The sequence below is a fragment of the Oenanthe melanoleuca genome, chromosome 14 (assembly GCF_029582105.1).
Source record: "Oenanthe melanoleuca isolate GR-GAL-2019-014 chromosome 14, OMel1.0, whole genome shotgun sequence".
NCBI classification, from domain to species: domain Eukaryota; kingdom Metazoa; phylum Chordata; class Aves; order Passeriformes; family Muscicapidae; genus Oenanthe; species Oenanthe melanoleuca.
Window position 1 is genome coordinate 16,381,074 of NC_079348.1, and position 8,797 is coordinate 16,389,870.

Sequence of the window (8,797 nt, forward strand, 5' to 3'; positions counted from 1 at the left end):
TCACAGGCACCAAACAAATCACAGCCAGCCCCGCTCCTTGTGATGTCACAGGCACCAGAGCACATCACAGCCCCGCTCCTTGTGATGTCTCAGCCCCTATGAGTGTCCCAAGTGTGGGAAGAGCTTCTCACAGAGCTGTTGCCTGGCGACCTGGTTCAAGTCCAGCATGGTGGCCTGTTGGAGAAGATGAAACTGAGGAATCTTGCAAATATGAATGCTCAGATTCTGGGAATTGTTGGGGAAGGTAAAACAGGAAAGCCCTAGTTACTGAATTACCATAAACACAATAGGATGGCTCACCGAAGCTAATCCACTCTTAATTAAACAATGCTTTTGGCCAGAGGGCAAGGCCAAAAGACACAAAAGACTGACCCGCACCCAAAGATTAGATCTTAGAGTTTAGAATGTCACATGCTATGCTAATGTAACAATTCCTAAAGGCTGGATGTAAATGCTATAGAATTAGTATTTTGTATTAGATTGGTTCTTAGGGATTAGAATATTCATGATGGAAGTGGATTTATTGTGTTACAAACGGGAAGTCACTCCTCTTCTCTTCTCTTCTCTTCTCTTCTCTTCTCTTCTCTTCTCTTCTCTTCTCTTCTCTTCTCTTCTCTTCTCTTCTCTTCTCTTCTCTTCTCTTCTCTTCTCTTCTCTTCTCTTCTCTTCTCTTCTCTTCTCTTCTCTTCTCTTCTCTTCTCTTCTCTTCTCTTCTCTTCTCTTCTCTTCTCTCTTTCTCTTCCTATCTTTACTCCTTGCTCTTCTTCTCCCACTCCTCCTCTCCTCTCCCTCTCCCTTTACCCCAATACCCTTTTATCCCATTACTCTTCTCCTCTTCTTCCTCTCTTTTCTCTTTTCTTTTCCTCTTCTCTTCCCCTCTTTACCTTCTTTACTCTCTCTCTATACCCTCCTTCTTCTCTCTTTCTCTCCCCCTTTTTATCTCTTTAATCTGCACGTGGCTGTGCCGAGCAGCTCCTAGCAGACTCCCTTATAATAAACTGCAACTGTAGCTTTTAGCATTTACAGAGCGTCTGAGTCTTGTCCCTCGCGTCCACCCTGATACAAAGAGTCCAGGAGTCTCCCGCAGAGTGGCTCCCAACGTCATTTAAAGAGCCAGCTCACCTGTTGTTGATTGCGGGACGTTTTTTCCTGGACGGTAATTATTAAACCTACTTTTACCTACTTTCCTCGCTTGCCGTGAGCACAGCTTTGCGTTGGTTCAGCAACGTAGTGGGCTGGAGCTCTTAAAATATTCTTACTGTCGAGAAAGCCGTGGAGTAAGGGGAGCCAAGCTTTGCACGGACTTTCTGACAGCCCTCGAGCACACAGTTACTGCCGGTCAGTACTGCCTGGAGCTCTCTGAGGGAGCCGCCGCGGCACTCCCCGCCGTGGCATCGAGTACAGCCACACGCTGTGTGGCGGTGTGTGAGTTGTAACTCAGTGGAGGGAGGTCCCGAGTCCGCTACGCCGTTGCACAGCGACACATACAGCGGTGCTCTGAAAGGGGACCGGAAATACAGTGTCTTCCACCCAGCAAGGACGCCTGGCCAGTGCTTTTGTGGGACCCCGGAAATTACGCACTGTATCAGCGGCAAACCGAGGTTAGTAGTTAAAAGTTAATATAAAAGTTAGTAGTTAAAAGTTAATATAAAAGTTAATAATGGGACAGACTCATTCCGCTCACTAGAGAGACCTGTATAAGCAGTTGAAACATTTATTAAGTTCTCATCACCATGACCTGCCTAAGCACGAGTTAAAAAATCTTTTGGAGTGGACTTTACTTAATTTTCCTCATGCAGACCGTTCCGTAGTTTTTACCGCAGATTTTTGGGAGAAAGTAGGGGTTAAACTTTTTAACCGCATTTCCCGCCGAGATATGGCTGTAGCAGAACTAGTCCCGGCATGTCGCGCGTTGCTTGAGTTGTTTGTGGACAAGTCCTCAGCAGCCACCTCCCCTCATGCCCCCGCGGTTCCCCCCTCCGTTTCTACAACCCTGGTCCCCGCGGCACCGGTTCCCCTACTACCCCGAGTCCCGGCCGCAGCGCCTCCAACCCATGTGGTCCCGGGACCCGCTCCCCCAGTCCATCCAGCTTCCCCGGACCTCGCAGCCTCTCCTGCTGCTCCCGCCGCCCCAGTGGGCACCATCCCCCACGCCCCCGGGGCCCCTCCCCCCGCGGTTTCCGTAACCCCGGGCCCCGCAGCGCCGGTCTCCCTGCTTCCCCAAACTCCTGCCGCCAGGCTTCCGACCCACGTGGCCCCCGCCCCTCCTCCCCCTCCCTCCGCTCCCGTATCCCCAAACTCCGTCCCCGTAAACCCACCGGCCGCGTCCGCACCCAATCTTGCTAATCTCCCTCCCGTCCCCGTAACTACGACCGTTCCTGTCTCTCATGCTTCCTCAGTAACCCCAAATCCCGCTCCTCCTCTCGCAATCTGCACTTTCTCCACCCCCGGTCCTGGCCCGTCCCCGTCCCTTACCCCTGCTCTCCCCGCCCCCGCTCCTGTCACGGCTTTGGCCCCGCCCGTTGGCTCCGCCCCTGCACGCCCACCCACCAACGTCATCGCCTCCTCCCCGCCCCTCGCTGTTGGCGTCACGCCAACCCCGCCCCCCTCCCTCGCTCCCGCGAGTCCCTCAGCCCCTCCCCCAATACCCGGCGCCGCCGCCATGACGCACGTGGCCGCGGCTCCCTTTGTTCCCACCCCGTTGCAGACACAGCAGTCTGCAAAATCCATAGTCCCTGCAGTTACGGCATCGGTGCAGTCCAGCGTCCTGACGGACCGGGCTGCGCCGCTCGGCTCCACACCGGCGCTGCCGGCAGCAGCACAGATGCTCCCCGTTCCCAACCCGGAAGCCGCCTGGTGCGGAGTGAGCCCGCCGTCGGAGCTGGCCAGCGCCGATGCACCGCTGCCTGCGCGCAGCTCCACGGATGCGCGGAGCACAATGTCAGCGCTGACCGCGGTCCCGGAGTGCCGAGATGTGCCTGTCGGTCCCACGCCAGCGCTGCAGGCTCCAGCCAGCCCAGTCCCCGGGCAGGCGGTGGGAGACGCTCAGCCTGGAGCTCCCCCACCTCCTGTGCCGCCTCAAGCCACTGCGTTCCTGCCTCACTTCTGCCCGGCGACCATCGCAGCTCACCCCCTGAACTCCCGGTGCTCGGCAGCGCCCCACCCCCAGTCGGCAGCGTTCACCGACAAGCCGCCGCCCACCCAACCCTCCGTCCGACATATGGCCGCAGCCGCGCCGCCGTTCAGCTGCTCTTCTGTGTCAGCAGTGCAAACTACGTTCCCTATGCACCTCCCCGCCTGCGCCCCGCCTCCGCCTCCTGCCCTGGTCCCGTCGCACACGGCTCCGCCGCCTGCGACCTGCATGGCACTGCCGGCCGCCACCATGCAGCCAAGTCCGCCGGTGGAAGCCCTGATGCAGCATCCTGCCCCAGTTCAACTGCTGCCACCCGTTGCAGCCCCAATCCTGCCTCCCGTTTTAGTCCCATTGAATGCAACTCCGCAGCCCGTGCCCACCAGTGCAACTCAGTCCTTCCCAGCCCCTCCTAATCCACAGCACCCCACCAGAGCCGTCAGCAAGCAGCCCGCCACAATCACAGACGCCATGCCTGTCCACATAACACTGGACACGAACACCACCCATGCCCACAACTTGCCAGCGCCTCCTGCATCTGCGCTGTCCCCGTCTCTCCTATGTCCCAAAGCGTCCCTTCAGCAGTACCCCTCCGCAGCCCGCTGTCCAGTACTCTATATGCCTACCGCACCAAAGCCAGATCCACCGCCGGACTTATCCAGTTCAGCCCTGTTATCGCAACCTGGCACACATATTATGCAAAACAGAGGGGGAATTGATGGCATTGCACCCCCCAGTTTTGGTTAAAAACTCAAAAACACCTCAAGAAAAAATTTGAATTTTATCATTTTCGCAAATGCATGCTAATTTTCTTCCTTTGTTTTAGTTTTTATTGAAACCTTATCTGTAAATCAACCTAAGATAAATGCCTGAGTTGCTTTAGCCAAATCCGCAAGCTATGATATCATCTGTCTATTTAACACATATAAAAATTTTCACAAATTTGCTGCATAAATTTATAAAAACATTTTGCAGAATTTAAAAAATTTAGCTGACCAAATTATAAAAAGTTACTACCTAGCTAAACAGTTTGTTCAAAGTTAAGGCTTTGCCTCTTGGCTAAAGAAACTCTGTTTAACTCTAAAATAAGTTTGTGTATTCTAGTAGTATTAATTTTAGTTTTAATATTTGTACCCTGCAAATACTAATCAAAGCAATATCCAATGCATTAATTGTTGAACAAAACAGGGGAGATGTTGGAGAAGATGAAACTGAGGAATCTTGCAAATATGAATGCTCAAATATGAATGATTGTTGGGGAAGGTAAAACAGGAAAGCCCTAGTTACTGAATTACCATAAACACAATAGGATGGCTCACCGAAGCTAATCCACTCTTAATTAAACAATGCTTTTGGCCAGAGGGCAAGGCCAAAAGACACAAAAGACTGACCCGCACCCAAAGATTAGATCTTAGAGTTTAGAATGTCACATGCTATGCTAATGTAACATTTCCTATAGGCTGGATGTAAATGCTATAGAATTAGTATTTTGTATTAGATTGGTTCTTAGGGATTAGAATATTCATGATGGAAGTGGATTTATTGTGTTACAAACGGGAAGTCACTCCTCTTCTCTTCTCTTCTCTTCTCTTCTCTTCTCTTCTCTTCTCTTCTCTTCTCTTCTCTTCTCTTCTCTTCTCTTCTCTTCTCTTCTCTTCTCTTCTCTTCTCTTCTCTTCTCTCTTTCTCTTCCTATCTTTACTCCTTGCTCTTCTTCTCCCACTCCTCCTCTCCTCTCCCTCTCCCTTTACCCCAATACCCTTTTATCCCATTACTCTTCTCCTCTTCTTCCTCTCTTTTCTCTTTTCTTTTCCTCTTCTCTTCCCCTCTTTACCTTCTTTACTCTCTCTCTATACCCTCCTTCTTCTCTCTTTCTCTCCCCCTTTTTATCTCTTTAATCTGCACGTGGCTGTGCCGAGCAGCTCCTAGCAGACTCCCTTATAATAAACCGCAACTGTAGCTTTTAGCATTTACAGAGCGTCTGAGTCTTGTCCCTCGCGTCCACCCTGATACAAAGAGTCCAGGAGTCTCCTGCCGTGGCCCTAACTCTGGGTCACTCGGTCCATCAGCTCCGGGACACCAATGTGGTGGACAGCAAATGGCGTTTATTGAGGGGTTACAGGGGTTACCCCTGCCCCATTAGCACTAGTCTCCAACCTTGTTCCCACTCCCCTAGTTCATTTCTGATTACAACCTGTGGGCCTTTCTCTAGTGCTTCAGTGGCCCAGTGTCTCTGGGCAGGACTGTTTGTTTCATCCTCCCTAGGGAACTGGTTTAACGCTAGCAGCGCGGTTGCCAGCATGCGCGCCTGGTCACTTGAGGGAATGGCATTGGTGAAGCCCTCTGTCTTTGCCAGGACTTCCAGTTTAGTTTTTAGAGTCTGATTTGCTCTTTCAACGATGGCTTGTCCGGTGCTGTTGTACAGGATGCCGTGTACTAAGGTGATGTTCCATTTCGAGACGAATGCTTGGACTGTCTTCGAGGTGAAATTTGTGCCATTGTCTGTTTTGATCTGTTTTGGGACTCCAAGCCATGCCATGGCTGTCAGCCAATGTTGGATGGTGGCTTTGGAATCTGTCTTGGAATGCTGTGTGGCCACGATTATATCACTGTATGTATCCACGGTAACTGCGAGCCACACTCGGGGTTTTAATAGCTGGCATTGGGTAAAGTCTGTTTGCCATACTTCCGAGGCTTTGAGGCCTCTGGGGTTGACGCCACTTGACCACAGTGGTGATTTCTGACAGTGAGGGCACGTGGCAACGACGTGCTTTGCGTCTGCAGTAGAAATCCCGCACTTCTTTGCAAGTGCTTTAGCTCCAATGTGAAGGGATTCATGCAACTGACGAGCTTCTTGCAGAGTCCATATGCCTTTTGCGGCTGCGTCAGCCTTGTCATTGCCAATCTGGTAGAACCCTTTGACCGGGTCGTGGCTGTTGACGTGGTTAACTGATACGGTGCCTTTCCGTGAATAGAGTGCTTCTTCTAGCATCACTGCCACCGTGGACACTGACACACCTGGTCCAGACATTGCTAGGCAGAGCTTGGCCACAAATATGGAGTCAGTCACAATGCTGAGGTGTTCTTCTGGGAACAGTCCACATGCTAGCACTACGGCTGCTGCTTCTAATTGCTGGACTGAAAGCGAGGGGTCAGTTGCCTTGACACACTGCCATTGCTCTCCTGACTGCCATACTGCTGCTGCAGTGGAGGTCAGCGATGATGCGTCAGTGAAGATGGTTGGTCCTGCCTGCGATTATCTTTGGAGGGAGGTCGATGTCAACGATGGTGAGCAGCCGAGTCCAAGGGGGTTTTGCAGCATAGCGAATCTCTCCTCCGAAGCCTGCAAGGGCCATGGCCAGGTATTCGGATATTGTTGTTGACTGTGCGGAGAGTTGCTTGCGGAAGGGCAAGTAAATCTTTGCCGGTTCCATGCTCAGATACCTTAGGGCGAGTTTCCTGCCTTTCATGATGAGGCTGCCGAGGCACTCAACTCCCGGGGAGAAGGCTCGTGATGGTTTCCCCAAGACCACCCATTGTATTGGCTGGGCTTTGTCGGGGGGTCCTTGGGCTAGGGCCCCCACTCCCCCCTGTTTTGTGAAGTGGACGTACAGATCGACCGGTGCACTAGCGTCCCATCTGGCGAGGGTGCTCACAGACATCTGATGCTCGATAAAGTCGAGCGATCTTATTGCTTCTGGTGTTAGGGTCTTCTGCTCCCATGAGTTTTTCCCTTTCAAGAGGTCGTGTAGAGGGTCCATGACCTCCGGAGGAATTAGGACAATGTTGCGGAGCCACTGCAATGACCCTACTAGCTGCTGCACATTGTGGAGCGTCTTGATATCTCGGCGGATTTTTATTTGGGGAGGGGTTACGTAGGAGCTTGTGATTCCCACTCCGAGGAAAGTTACACACGGTCCCTTTTTTATTTTTGCACTGGCTATTTCGAAACCGCTCGTCTTTAAGGTTTCGGAGATGGTCGATATCAGCTGGTCTACTTGGCTTGGTGATGGTGCAGCGATCAGGATATCGTCCATATACTGCAGGATAGTTACAGTTGGATGGCTCTGCCGGACTGGTGCTAGCACTCGGTCGACTGTGATCTGGCAGATGGTAGGGGAGTTGATCATCCCTTGAGGTAGCATTTTCCAGTGGAAGCGTAGGTTAGGTCGTTGGCTGTTTGGAAAGACAATGGAAAAGGCGAACCGCTCCTTGTCGTCCTTGTGCAGGGGAATAGAAAAGAAGCAGTCTTTGATGTCGAGCACTGCACAGGGCTGCCCTCTTGGTATCATCGAGTTCATGGGCAGCAGTGTTTGTACCGGGCCCATCGTCTGGATTTTCTTGTTTACCTCTCGCAGGTCATGCAGGAGACGAAAGCCTTCACCGGACCGTTTAGGTATTACAAAGATCGGGGTGTTCCATGGGCTCGTGGAGGGTTCTATATGATTCTTGTGCAGTTCACGGCCAACTAGCTCAAGGAGACCAGTCATTCGAGGCTTGGATAAGGGCCACTGTTCAATATACACCGGATTGATTGATTTCCAAGTTAGTTTGATGGGCAGTGACGGGTACACGACAGTGGCCCTTAGAATAAATTTGTCATCCTGAAGTCCAGCAGGGCTAAGGCATCTCTCCCCAACAAGGGTGGGCAATCCGACATGACGTATACCATGAGGGTGATAGTCCTTCCTGGTCCTCTCTCGGTGCAGAGTGTTATTGCTATTGGCTGGGTGCTTTTGCGGGCTCGGGACTGCCCTCCAACTCCGCTCACCATGGGGGCTTCTTCTAGCTTCCATGGTAGAGGCCAGTGTATATCTGGGATGACGGTGACGTCTGATCCTGTGTCTACCCAAAAGGGGAGGCAGATGGCCGTGCCGTCAGAGCTGTTGTGGAGACGACACTCTGCCCACACGATCAGCGGGTGCCTACCCACCTTCACTGCAAAGACCACCCACAGGTCTCGCTCATATGCTTTCATGGCCAAGGCCACCCAGGGGCCTCGTCCTCAGGGTGCAGTCCTTGATATTCCTGAGGTGCAGGTGGGTTTGACTGAGCTGTTTGCTGGGCGACAAAGTTGGCCATTTCTTGAGGGGGTAATGGGCGTGGAAGCCCCATTCCCCATTGAGGGTTGCTGTAACTGGGCCGCTTGGCGTTCCAGGAGGGAGAGGGCTGGGTGCGGCCCGGCTGCCCCCTCCCCTTCCCGTTTCCCTGGGGCTTGGATCTGCATTCTTTAGCAAGATGCCCCTTCTTTCCACAAGCCCAGCATGGTCCTCTGATTTTCCCCTGGCGTGGTGAAGCAGCTGTTGGTGGGTGTCCTGACTGGGGACAGTTTACTGCCACGTGACCTGCCTGGCCACACTTGAAGCATGCCATCACGCTGGTTATTGCAGTGCGAACAGCTGCTTGAATGGGAGCGAGGTGTTCTTCCTTTGCTACATGTCTGATCATGGTTGCGATATTAGACCCAGGTGGCAGTGATCTTAAAATGTCTCTGGTGGCTGAATTGCACTGCTGGCGCAGGCAGTCTGCTAGCACAGGTCCTTTTGCTTCTGAGGGCAATGCTGAGCAGTCTAATGCTGCCTGGAGACGGTCCACAAACTGAGTGAAGCTTTCACTCTCGCTCTGCTTGATAGTGGACCATGGTGATGGTCTGGCTATTGCTTTAGAG